Genomic DNA, 14,099 nt, shown 5'->3' on the forward strand with positions numbered 1-14,099 from the left:
AGGGTTTGGCGCTGAGGCATTGTGCCTCCCTGGCCAAGCTGGTTTTCTTACCAGTGACTCAATTAAAACACGCTGCTTGTGCTCAATTGCCCTGGCTAAATTCATAGTGTGGTCTAAATCTGTAGGAGCATGTAATTCAACTTTAAACGCAGAGCTTCTGTCAAACCAACAGTAAAAATATGAACATACTGTGTGTGGCTAACAAAATGGTTTGCTCGGGCTAACCTTTCCTGGAAGGTCTTTTGGTACACCTCTAGTATTCCAATTTGTTTGTAATTGATTAATTCTTCCAATGGATTGCTACTAGCTGGAGGACCAAATCTCATCATGCAAGACTGTCTAAAAGTTGCCCAATCCTGAACCACTTGGTCATTTCGGAATTGGTGGTACCATAGAAGCGCTTCATCGAGCATGTGGTAGGCGACCAAATACACTTTCTCATCTGTAGGTGTTTTTTGATGGTAAAAGAACTGATCACACTTGGCTAACCAAATCGAAGGGTCCTTAGACCCATCATATGTAGGAAAGTCAAGTTTTAAATACCTGGGCACAGTGTTTGGTCCTTGAACGGCAGGCCCCAGATGGGGATGGTGTTGACGCATTGGTGGTTGTGGGGGAGGTGGTAAGTGGAATGGATGGTGGTCGGCCGGTGGAGAGTAGGCAAATGGAGGTTGGGCTCGTGTATCATGGTCCTCTTGTCGCCGGAGGAGAGCTTGGATGGCAGCATCCATTGATTTTATTGCCTCACGCAAATCAGAGGTTGCTTGACGCACCTCTTCCAGGGCATGAGCCTGGTTATCTGTCCTCTGCCTAGTATCTTCCACTAACTGTCTCAAATCGTTAGGGGAAGAGGAATCCCCAAGGGTGGACCTGTCTGATACCAAAATGTTAGGTTCTTCCCTTGCCATGGATGAGTCACCCTTCTGTCCTCTCTTCCGTCCATGGATGATCTTGATGTTGGAAGAGAATTCTTGTTTCTTGAACGAGTAATGGTGGAACTCAATTAGAACGACGGAGCTTTGGAGGAAGCCCAACCTTGGACCTCAAAGGGAGAATCCGACCTTGACCTCTGAGGGAGAATCAGACCTGTAAAATATAATTTTCTCAATACTTGCCTCTCTTTTCCTTCACGTCCCCCTAAATGGGGTTGAGGACGAAAATACAAGATGACCCATAGGTCAAGTGGTTCACGCCACATTACACTGAACCAACCCAAAGTAAACCAAACCAAATAAAGTAAACCAAACCGAATTGAATTTACATGAAAAGTAAATTGACATAATTTAATTCCTATGCCTATGGATAACTCGTGATGCTATGGAGTCCATAACACAAAAATGTAGTAGCTGGGCAGTTTATCATACTGGTGAACTGGAACTAAAGCTTGTAACTGTATAATTTGGCAGAGAAAAAGTGTGCTAATAACAAATCAAGCAAGTTGATAAGAAGTAGCTTCAAACAAACAAAAACCCTCAAGAGCTGTTCCAGAAAGGAAGAAGAAGAGAGGCAATCAGCGCAGAAGGAACACTGAAAATATTCTTAGAAAGGCAGAAAGGAAACATGAAAGGAAAATGTCACTGATCTGCAACTCAAGTTTCAATGGTTAGTCAAGTATTTTTCCTTTTATTCGTTTTTTTTAATGGTGTAAAATTTATCAAATAAAAAAGAGCAGAATCCAGAAAGGAGGAGAGGAAGAAACAAATTTTGAGTATTAAAGCGTCAAACTTTTTGCAAGTTCAGTTTTTATTGTTCGAGAAGATTGCAATTTTAGATCTCAATTTTTTCTAATGTTCGCAAAAGTACAAACTATCAGTTACTAATCCAGTGCCTGAATAAGCACATGGAAGGTCCCAAGCCAACCACCATTTTAATTTTTTAAATCTTCAATCTCTCCTTCGGCGGTTACAATTCAGCCATTTAGGGCAGAGGGGAAAAAATTTAAAACAGCTTAGAGTTTGAACTTTAGTAAACAATTCAAAACCCTTTATTAGCCTAGAACCAATCACCACTCATTATGCTAGTCTGAGCCCACTGACAAAACCTTCATTGTCATTCTAGTTAGCAAGCAAACAAGGCCCAGAGAAATAGATCTAAACCAGACATAAGGTTACAGCAAAGTTGAATGACAAAATTCTTACTGGTTGCAATGTTATGCTGACTAAATGCTCCACGCCATCCCTCAGTATTCTGACTTGAGCAGTTTCGTTGGGTTTTTTCATAGAAACTAGATGATCAAATGTTATTCGTTATCTATTCCTGAAAGGAACTGCAGATAGTTTGCATTGAGCATGAACAAACAGTATAATCCCCTCTATTTCAAAATATATAAAAAAAACAGTATAACCCCCAAAAAATGAAAACATGAGAGAGAGCGAGAGAGGGACGAATGTACCTGTTCCATCATTGGCTAGAGGCACCCCATCAAATGCAAAAATAATGTCATCCGTCTTAAGAACCCTATATGCATCAGACAGAGGATTTATTTTGCTTACAAGGACACCTGTCATCTCTGGACGCATGTGGAAGTGCTCTCTCAGTTGCACATTCTCAGTAGGCTGACAGGATAGACCCAGTGAACAAAATCCAACATATTTTCCACTCTCCTCCACACCCCCAATAAATTGTTTAATTATGGGGACTGGTATGATATACATGCAAAATGAAAAACAGATTTTTAAGTAAATGGTAGGTGGCAATTTAATATCACTGTATTTCAAGGAATGGTAATTTCTGTTTAGAGAAAAACAAAAAACTTGTGATACTTTAGTATCATTGTGTTTTCAATGAAATATTCCACTTTGCCCTTTCAGACTCACCATTTGAAAGGCATAACAAAAAAGACAAACACCATTGTCCTTAAAGTTTATCATGGTCATCAAGTAAAACCTCACAATGTCGAAAAGCATAAAAAGGACAAGTAATTTTTGCTAAAGCAATGGATACATTTATGGTTGTACGTTAGTTCATTGCAGTGGCATTCTACTTGGTTTGTGTTTAATAATTGTTGAATTTCTAGAAAAAAAAATACTTCACTAACTTAATGTAATTTAAGTACAATGTGTATCTATTTATGATAGAGGAAACAACTAGAATCCAACTACATTTAAACTACCTTTGTCCCAGTTACACCCAAAGTTAAATATTAAAAGATAAGTCTTAGAATAATTGAACAACTGATCATATATAAAAGACTAATATAACTAAAACAACTGTAAATAAACTATTATGTGAGACTTCCACCTATGAGACTCCACTATATTAATTTTGGCTCTTGTGAGACTTCTTGTTGAAAGAGTCACGTAAGACTCTTTCATACTTGTTCTTCAACACTCCCCCTCAAGCCGGAGTTTATAACTTCAACTTGCAATGAAAATGATTTTTGGACTTCAATCTTAATCTTAAATTTTCATTAGCTAAAAATATTTTCCGTGGATGTAAAATCTTCATCTTTTGTTCTCCCTCTTTATTGAATATTTAGGTTACATAAAATTTACCTCAACATGTAGAATAAAATACCTTTCTTGTACTTTTTTTTCTTCTTCTCTCCCTCAAACTAGGGATAAAATAGACGTAGAGACCCAGCTTGGACAAAACACAATATGAAAAAAAAAAATCACTCTTAGCCATATGACAAAGCTCCATACACCAATCAAAATAGTCATAGTCTTAAATATACTTTGTTCAATTTTAAAGGTAGAAAAACTGCCGAATTTTAGGGTTTAACAAAGAGACTACTCACTTTCCAAGGGTAGCTCAAACACAAATCACCTCTTGGGTGGAATAAAAGACTTAACTCAAGTTGGATGTTGGGCACACTCCTATACTTTTTAAGTAGTGGATCTAGGCATTGCTCTGAAGTGATGAAAACACAAGAAGATAAATTGAATAAATACTAGAGGAAAACAACTTTAATCGGAAGGAGGCGATTATGCAACACTCATACTTCCAAACGAATCTAGAACGTGATCTTTAAAAAAAAAAAAAAAAAAAAACTAGGGGAGACAAAAAAAGTAGAACTAAATAAATTTGACCAAGTATAACTTTTTTTGTGGTGACTATAATTTTTGGAATTGATGATGCGGAAGATTCACAACCAAGTAACAAAAATGCAAAACTTGAAAACAACATCGAAGTAAGAAATTTTTGCATTCCTTGAACGAGCACATCATGGAGTGATTAAGTCTGACCATAATTCTCTTATTAGAAGAGAAATTTGGTTAAAAAAATAAGATTTTAGGAGAAAATGGAATTCAATTCACGTCAATGCATGGAGAGAAAATAGGAAAAATGAGAGATTCTCGCAAAACTGACCTTTAGTACTTCTTATATCAATATCTCCCACAATATAGATTAGAATCACAAACCGTTTGTTTCTTAAGAAACTAGATTCAAAGAGATTTAATATGATACTTAATTTGACATAAAAAATCTCGTTCTTAAATCTGTTATGACCTCTTTATTTTCTTCATTCTATAGCTTGACAGTTGCCGACTCTGACGCAAATATCTCCTTATATATAGATTAGATTGACATTAAATTTTCTCCTCTTGAAACTAGACTTCGATACCTTCCATTCAAGTATAATATTTCTTCATAAAATATAATTCTTTTGAATGAAAGAATCTGATAGGCTTCGGACTCTGTAATTTGGCCGAACTGAGTACTTTTTCTTCCTTGGCCAACATGCCCATTGACTCTTCCGATATTGAAATCTCCCTCTAAAAAACACAAATTGAGAATTTTGTTTGATAGGTAAGAAAATAGACTTATAGATCTTTATTTTGACATATAGTTTTTCATATAAAGTCTTATTCTCGATGGCATAAAATGCCTCGAAAATTGAAGTTTTCTGCTGCTACTCAAACTTCTCTAGTAGTCTGACCTTTGTTACTTCAAATATCGATTTCTCTTTGTGGAAAACTCTGATTGCCAAAATTCATTTTGCGTTGGAAAGTAGACTCAAAGATCTTTCTATCAATATATAATTTGTAATATGAAAAGTTCAATATGGAGGTGCAAACGCCAAGAAAACAACAGGTACTAGGATACGAAAGAAAGAAAAAAGATAGAATACAAACCTAAACTACTAGAGATGATAGATAAAAAAAATCACATTATCTCTATGGGTTGACCGAGTCAACTCACAAAACCCGCTCTAATACCATGTTGAATTTCTGGAAAAAAAAAATATTTTACTAACTTAATGTAATTTGAGTACAATGAGCCTCTATTTATAATAGGTGAAACAATTAGAATCCAATCACAATTAAACTACCCTTATCCCAGTTACACCCAAAGTCCTAGAACAATTGAATAACTGATCATAAATAGAAGACTTACAGAACTAAAACATCTCCAAATAAACTCTTCTGTGAGACTTCCTCCTGTGGGACTCCTTTTAGACTCCACCATATTAATTCTAACTCTTGTGAGACTTCTTGTTATGAGAGTCACGTAAAACTCTTACATACTTGTTCTTCAACAATGGCCACAATGGTTTTTAGTTTGAGATTTGGGGCTCAAGTCAACTCTCACCTGGGTAAAGGACCCCAAATTAATTTACAAAATTTACATAAAATGTTTTAGTATCATTTTACATCAGTTCCAGGAAAGCTTATTATCAATGACAGAATACACTTGCTAACACAGCATATTTTATTTACAAAACTAATCAGTTCTTTGACTTCCATCTAGAGCATTTAAACCATATATATTTTCTTAAAATAGTATAGAAAATTTAGGAAGAAAACAACACCTAGTAACTCCATATTAACTGCAAGTTTGTTATTCCTTTCTGAAAAAGGATGTTTATGAAATAAGCTAAACCTCAAAAATCTTCTTTTCTTGTTTTTTACTCCCTCGACTGTCACTCTGCACTATTTACACTCATTTCTTAAGGAACAAAATGACACGCAATTAGTTAAAAAAAAAAAATACAAACCTGCCGATGATCAGACTCTCTAGTTTCTCCAGTCTTCAAGTTTTATAGGTTAATGTTCTAAACATAAGCCCTTGAAATGACATGGGAAAATAAAGAGTTAAACAACACTGAGAAGGATATTGAACAGTCATTAAGACATATATGGGGGGAGACTAAGAATTTACCCAATATTCTCTGCACCTGACAGGTTCTGGAAAGCCACTCCAGCTACCTTGTCACCCATAATTGCTGGCCCACCACTGTTCCTGGGATTAATAGCTGCATCAATTTGTATAGTCATGAGCTGAGTTGTATCATGAACATACTGTGTTGGCTCAACTCTAGAAACAACACCTTTAGTGACAGAGATGTTGTCACCACCTGCACCCAGAGCAAAAGGCAGTGTTTCAATAACTAAGAAATGGACTAAAGATCCTTGTTTCAATTTAGTACTGTCAGCATAAGAGTAGATTTAATACCTTGAGGATACCCAACAACAGCCACTGATTCTTGTAGAAGAGGAATGTCACCAAGCTCTACGAAATGCAAGCCATCCCAGAATTCTACGTTTTCAACTGTCAGAATGGCCAAATCACATTCATGTCCAACAGCTTGAACTTCTGCTCTATATTTGGTAGGGGAACCATGTTTCCTCACCAGAACAAATGTATGATCAGCTACCACATGAGCATTCGTTAAAATCCGCTGACCAGGTATGATGAATCCTATGAAAGTGTCCACTGAAAATTAGACAAATGCTAGAAAGGAAGTAGCTACCATAAACATGGCTGCACCGCAGAACAAGAAAATCAGATGTCCTTTACATACCTACCAAATTCAAGATTCATTGTTTGCAAAATCTTGTCATGAAAGTTATTTTTTTCAGTAGGACAATGATTGAAATCCACAAGAATACAGCATTCTTCATGTTTTACTCCCATGCCACAGTAGAGCAGAGTGTCAAATTAAAACATGTGCCTATTGTAGGAAAAACGTCACCTGGATTGAGAGGATAAACTACCAGATTCTGGATTGCGGCATATTCCCAACAGCTACTTTCCGGGGCCTTTGGATCAATGGTCTTATAGGGGGGTCTTTAGTGTGAGGTTATGGGTTAAAGTCTCACCAGGTGAATTCAACATTCAAAAAAAAAAAAAAAAACATAAACTACAAGTACATGAGACCACAAGAATTATTATTATAAAAGCTTCTTAAAAGTAATATATTGAATGCTTTGGCATGCACCTGTGTTCCGTAATCATCAAGCATGATTTCCTCCTTGTTTTTAGAACGATCAAGATCCTCAATTTCAAACCTCAACAATGCGATTTTGGAGGATAGCACAAAAGAACAAATACCAATGTCTGAATCCAGACATAGGCATATATGCACATATTGGTATATAAAATTGTGTATGTATGTACATTTATTTATATGTAGTTATAACTTTATTCATGTTGAATTCAATGAACCTACATCAGACTGCTGCTTCAGGGACAGACGCTCTTGATTTGCTCCACTAACAATCAGAGAACCAGTAAATACAAGATTTTACTTCAAAGGGGTTGTTTAACTGCTTTTCTTTTAAATGAGAAGGATTTGCTGGAATGTTTTTTTTTTTTTTAAATACTTCCAGATAAATCCTTTTCTTCAGTTAAACAACCCTTTTTTGAAAATGTTTTCAGTAGGAGCTACAAAATAGAAATGATATACTTACTGTCATTGAAGACAGACAGCCATGCATCCATCCGCTTCCCGCTTCAGCACCTAACTACCAGGCCTCAAGAGCCAAACCAGAAGACAACCCTCACCACAATTGGAACAGAAATGACTCAGCTGCTACATATTTGAAAAAAAGGGTGTGTTTCTTAAAGTACTTTATGATAATATCATTGCCACCTTCCTCACTCAGCTCAGTTTTCCGAAACACAATATAACCAATTCAATTGATATGAAAATGTGATGCAAGATATCAAATACTTCAGTATTTCGTGTCCACTGAAATCAATTTGAGGAAAGACTAAACGAGTGATTTATTGGATCATTATATCAAACGTTGGTCTTGCATATAAATCATAAAGTTGTTACTCAACTAAATCCAACAATTTCCTTTACTCCCTAGTTTAGTTTCGGCATATCATGTTCGATAGAAAACATTAACCAAATGCATCCAAACACGTGCTAATCTACACATCACACCTTCAATCAACTAAAATGCACAAAATGAGCCTATATATTTCAAGTGAGATTCAGTTTGCAACATGGCTTCTCAAAATTAACTAACTTCAAAGACTTCCCGGCTCAGCCAACATACTCAAAAGCACACAATAACGTTCAGCTCTTAAACACTAATCGAAATTAAAACCACGGAGAAAAGAGGGCCTCTTACATGCTTGACATTAAGTTCAGAAAAAAGAAAAAGACAAAAAGTCTATCTTACCCGATCCCATGGTCTCCCTCTGAGACTTGTTCTGCCATGGAAGAAAGTAATTGGGGCTACTCGACACATTAAATATCTTGACCACCGAATCAAGAGCGAGCTCTATTGCAGCGTAAGCGTCAGCATAACGAGACGGAATTTGATGAGGAACATCTTCTTCATCTCCAGAAATAGAATGGAAGTGCTTGTAGCTCGTACGTGGGGAGGTCCAGTTTATGGATGAAGTGGAGACGAGAGAAAGAGAAAAATGGGGAGATAGACAATGGGAAGGGAATGGAGAAAGGCGACCAACTGAGAGGGAAGCGTATAGGAAAGGGCGGCAAGTAGAGAGCTTGCGAAAGCTTCTCAACGAACAGAGCATGGTGAGGGGAGTGACGCTTTGGTGCTGCAAGGTTTGTTAGTCGGAGAGTTCCGGACCCGCGAAGAGGTGGAGAGTCCGATTATGGGTCCCCGCAAAGAGGTTTACAAGAGTTGAATTGCTGGGTCTCATTCCGAAGTCCAAATCCAAACCGTCCAACATGTCATAGAGTTTATTGTTCGGGCTGGACCTGCTGAAAATGGACTCACACGGCGGTACGTCAATAGACAATTGCAAAAGATATATAGCGAATTACATAAATCGTCAAGTGTAAAAAATGGAGTAACTACACACATCTTATATTTTGTGAATGGAGATGTTTTGGTGTTTTTTTAAACAACAAAGGAAGTTAGGAATTACCTAATTTTAATGTCAGTCTGTAGAATAGTCAAGTGGAGGAGTAATAGGAAAACACACAAGGATGCTTCTCCAGCAGCGAAGCGATTGCCTGACGGACGGGTTTCCCGAAGACGAGAGAGGAGAAGAGGGAAGCGAGGCGATCCTGCAGATTTTGCTTTCCGATTCGATCTATCAACCTTTAAGGCGACGGAGCAGTAAAAATCACCACGATGTATGTCGGAAGGACCGCCTTTGTGCGGATTCCTCTGGTCGGACTTGCCAGTTTTCTTGCTCAGTTGAAGGATGTTGTGGAAGATGCAGAACGCTTCAGAGAGGCCCGAGAACTCTGGACTCGAAATACATTATTCCGAATCTCTACCATCGGAAGGAGTAGCAGAGTGATTTCAGAATAACAGAGAAGCCGGAGAACAGAACAATCGCAAGTATCCTTATTCCTGAAATGCAATGCTGATTTCATCTTGAGATTGTTAAATCATATATTCTTACATCGAGTAGCAAGCCCTTATTTGATAATATTTATGTAATAATGCTTTGTATTCCAATTATAATTTCAGAGTTTTAACCATCTACATAAAAGACGGTAGTGGTACTCCAGGAGAAAAAGGTGGCCCATGCAAAGCTAGGGATAGAAGTTGTTGCCTTATAAATAATTCTGAATTTCATGAATAAATCCAAATATCTTGTTATACCAAAATAAAATAATTAAAAGATACTTAGTTTTTTTTTTAAATTCTTCTTGTGCTTAAAGTCTACCAATCCTCTTTGGTGAGTACTCTTTGATGATAGGTTCCTCTTTGAGGGCTTATAACATCGAATTGATGCTAAATCAAACATTTATTTCACCAAATAATTTAATATCTCTAATTTGATAAGCTATGGTTCAAACTTTCATTGCAAGGTTAACCATTTGTAACATCGATATTCTTTTTAAACCCAAATTTGTATCCAATTAATTTGATAAGAATAAAACTTTAATTTGGTTATTTGACCCCCCCAAAAAAGACTAGAATTCGTTTAAAGTTGAACCTATACCCATATCTTGGCTGAGATAACATTAGCTTAACATTTTAACATTTGCGCAATAAATCATGCCAAAATTGGACCTCAAGCTAAATCAACCTATTTACAAGTGGTCCAATGATTAGTCAAACTATTTTTAGTTCATGCGATACAAAGCAACTTTGGTTCTTCAGTGAAAACAACCTATTTCTAGTTCTTTAATTCATGAGCCAACTTAATTATGTAAATTACAGAATTCTTTTTATGGCTTAAAACAATCTCCATGTGCTTGGTTTGACAAGTTTTGCCAAGCGATGCTTCAATTTGTGTTTACCTGATGTTCAGCAAATCATTCAGTATTTGTAAAAAACACGACAAAGGGAATGGTATCACTGACAGTATATGTAGATGATATTGTTTTGACAGGTATTGATATAGACAACATAAGGAAAGTCAAATAGAAGATATGCAGTGAATTCCAAACAAAGAACCTATGATTCCTCAAATATTTCCATGGCATTGGAGTTTTCTAGTCCAAGCATGGTATTGTCTTATCTCAGAGGAAATATGTACTTGATCTACTTGAAGATACAAGAATGATGGGTTGTCGACCGATTGATACACCTATAGATGCAAATACCAAACTATGTGCAGGCTCTGGAAAAGACATTGATGTTGGTAAATATTTGAGGTTAGTAGGAATGCTTATTTCTCTTACTGTGACTAGACCTGACATTTTTCATGTTTTAAGTGTGGTTACTCAATACATGCATAAACTGCAACTTACTCACTGGCAAGCATTGGAGAAAATTCTCAGATATTTGAATAAGGCTTCAGGAAAGAGACTTTTATATAAATATCATGGTCGTTTTAACATTAAAGGTGTTGAAAGACATAGACAAACTTTGGTGGCATTATTGTAAAAATCTTATTTTTTGTCTCTCATTCACTCTCTCTAGGATGAAGGGCATACTTGTAATTTATGTACTTTTATATCTATAAATAAAGGTTAAGGGGGAGGGTTGAGTATTCTACCACAACCCTTATTCTCTCCTCTCTCCTAGTTGTCCTTCCTTTCTTCTTTTTCTCCTTCTTATTCCTCTTCCTCTTCTTCTTCTTCTTCCCTTTTATTTCATTATCTTAGGTTGAAGACCTTATAGTAAAGAATCCGGAAATCAACATGGTATCAGAGCTATGATTTCAGGATTCCAATTATTTGTTCGGATTATGATTCATGAATAACTGGGCAATATGGAGGTGTTGCAATTTTTTGATAATGCCTGAATCAAAGGATGAACATATCACTCCTTTTGTTGTTGCTAAACTACTGTTGGTATTAGTACTATTCTTTTGTATCTGCTGCTAATTTACTACTGTTATTTGGTACTATTGCTTATTGCTATGCATGCTAATATGTTGCCCAAGTTCTGGGTTTTTTCCTCATATCATCTGCTCATTTGCTCATTTGTTATCAATATACTTCTACAACACTAGTCAAGATGGAAATCATGCACACAACTACTGCATGAATCATATTGCCATTTGCATACTCGATTGTATGGGTAAAGTTTGGATTTTTTTTCCTCTCTCTCTCTAGGAACCTATGTTAAGTGATTCACAATGATCAAGTCTGAAGACCAGGATAACATAGCACATGTTCATGCCTATTGACCGTCATCCTTGTTGATGCCTTTATAGTAGAGTAGCTAAGAGCTTCTAGTAATTTATAAATGTAGAGATCGTTCTAAGGGCTTTGAGGGACGTCTTTTGTTTCCCTTATCAAACAAACCGTAAGCCTTTGATGCCATCTTGGCGGTAATTGGTGTCCAGTCTCTATGTATAAGTCAATGAGTGTTGTTGGTAAAAGAACTACTTAGCAAAAAGGCCTTCGTCCAACAACTTCATCCAGAGACTTAAGCCAGATACCTTTAGTCCGCGATTACACAACCCACATGATACTTACATGCTTTCGTTCCTACCAGTAGATGTTACCCTGGGATCGATCACTGGTATCAAATCAATCATATTATCTTGCGCTTCATCTCAGCAGGGAAGCAAAAGCCTTGTCGAATTGCTCTCATCGTTGAATTTTTTTCTTGCCACTGCAAAAGCATGAAAGCTTGCCACCTAGGGATTATACACTTTTTTTGGATGTTGCTATTTTTATCATAAGATCATGATCTCTATTTGGTATCTCTATTCTGCTTCAGCGTTGTTAACTACAATACTTACTTTAAGATTGCTGTTTTTTTTGGACGTCCCTACATTGTTCAAAGATCAAAGCTTGATTAAAGCTTCATTGCCAGTGATAGTTTCATCTTTAATTAAGCACCAGATTGTTGTCTTTGACAAAAAGAAGGATCTACTTCATTGACATCAATAATAGGATTTAGCCTCTTTTAAGGATCCAATTTCGATACGCCCAGTTGATTGCTAAAATCTCTGATAAACCTCTGCTACGCGATTTATTTTTGAAAGTTGTTGATTAAAATCTTGCATATGTCCAGTTGAAATCTAAATCTCTACTGAACAATCACCATAACAAAGTTTCTACATGATTGCTAACTCTTGTGGCGCCATTCCAGTTGGTGTCTCATTTTCCTTTGAAAGTTTTTGGCATCTAATCCAGTTGACCATATTAGATTGATTCTTAGCAGCAGATCTCTAGTGTTGTCATAATTTTCTCAGAAGGTTTGGTATATCTTCTTGGCTGGCAACCAAGACAGATTCGTATATATTCACAGTTGATATAGCTTTGTTGGATTTATATAGTTGAGTTTGGTATTAAATCTCTTCATTGATTCCACCATTCTAGCCATTGCAACAACTTTGTTGTTGGTCGTCGTCATTTGACTTGATATTCTGTATGGTTGGAATACTTTTCGAAACTTAAATCAACATGAATCAAATAGACATGCTAACATTACATCTTTAAATTTGTAGTTGTCTCGCCATCTGATAATCTATTACATCACGAGCTAGTATTCAGTTGGCGTTGCTTGAGAGATTAAATATGATCAATGGCCATATGATTAGGTGGTATCTGATTAAATCTTATTATTAATTATTGAACGTCCGAAGTTTGAAACCTGGTATCACTTAGCTTAAGTTGACTCGATACCTCAACATCTTAATCCAGAGGCTTAAATTCTTATATAAATTTGTATATTGACTCGGCTTCACTCAACATATTGACTCGGTACCTGACTCGACTTGACTCGGTCGCTTGACTCAATCTGACTTGGTACCTTGGTTGGTTGGACTCAGTCTCCCGACTCGGCTTAACTCGGGATCTTAACCTAGCTTGACACGTTCTTTGTGTCTTATTACTCTCGTTGCTGCATATTGGGATATTTTTTTTTGTAAAATAAGAAAATCCTCAGATTGGTTATTGTGGATTATCACTGTTGTCAACTTGCACTACAATGGCTCTTAAAAAAACCAGAGGCCAAAAGACTCTCTACTGAAGAATTTGCATTACTTCAGAAAATAAAGCGTCTAATGGCTTACACAACTAGCCAAGCCATTTCCAACCAAATTTCTTCTATTGTTGCTACCTCTATAACAGGTATGGTTTCAACTACTTCTCCATCTTGGATCATTGACTCTGGAACCTTTGAGTACTTGATAGGTGACGGTACCCACCTGAATTTTATAAATCTTTTACCTGAAAAATTTGTTTCTATAGCTGATGGATCCCAAACCAAGGTACGTGGGGTGGGGTTGTTACGGTCCCGGGTCATGGATCGAGTAACATAGCGTGGGAGTTATGAATCCAGCACTGGTACTGAGTTGCTGGACTCGGTAAGGAGGGTTAAAGATCCATTCTTTGGGTACTCTTCCACCAGTGATCAGTCTCCCTTTTTTATGGTCTCATTCTAGTGCTAAAGTTATAGATAGAATGGAAGTAATTCAGATGGAGAAAGAATGGAGGAATACATGTTCTTGCTCATGTAAATCAGGTTTCAACCCTGATTTGATGCAGCTCGTTCTAGGACTTGAAGGCCCAGCTTGGGGGGGGG

General features: G+C 36.7%; 1 pseudogene; it reads right to left on the reverse strand.

Annotated features, from left to right (window-relative positions):
• Positions 1-1,315: 1,315 nt before the first annotated feature.
• LOC137946135 (protease Do-like 10, mitochondrial) lies at positions 1,316-9,124 on the reverse strand (annotated as a pseudogene).
• Positions 9,125-14,099: the final 4,975 nt, after the last annotated feature.

This window comes from Aristolochia californica, unplaced genomic scaffold (assembly GCF_029961685.1).
Source record: "Aristolochia californica isolate CCGP_79_NKW_82.1479 unplaced genomic scaffold, dmAriCali1.0.hap1 SCAF_1, whole genome shotgun sequence".
Lineage (NCBI taxonomy): Eukaryota > Viridiplantae > Streptophyta > Magnoliopsida > Piperales > Aristolochiaceae > Aristolochia > Aristolochia californica.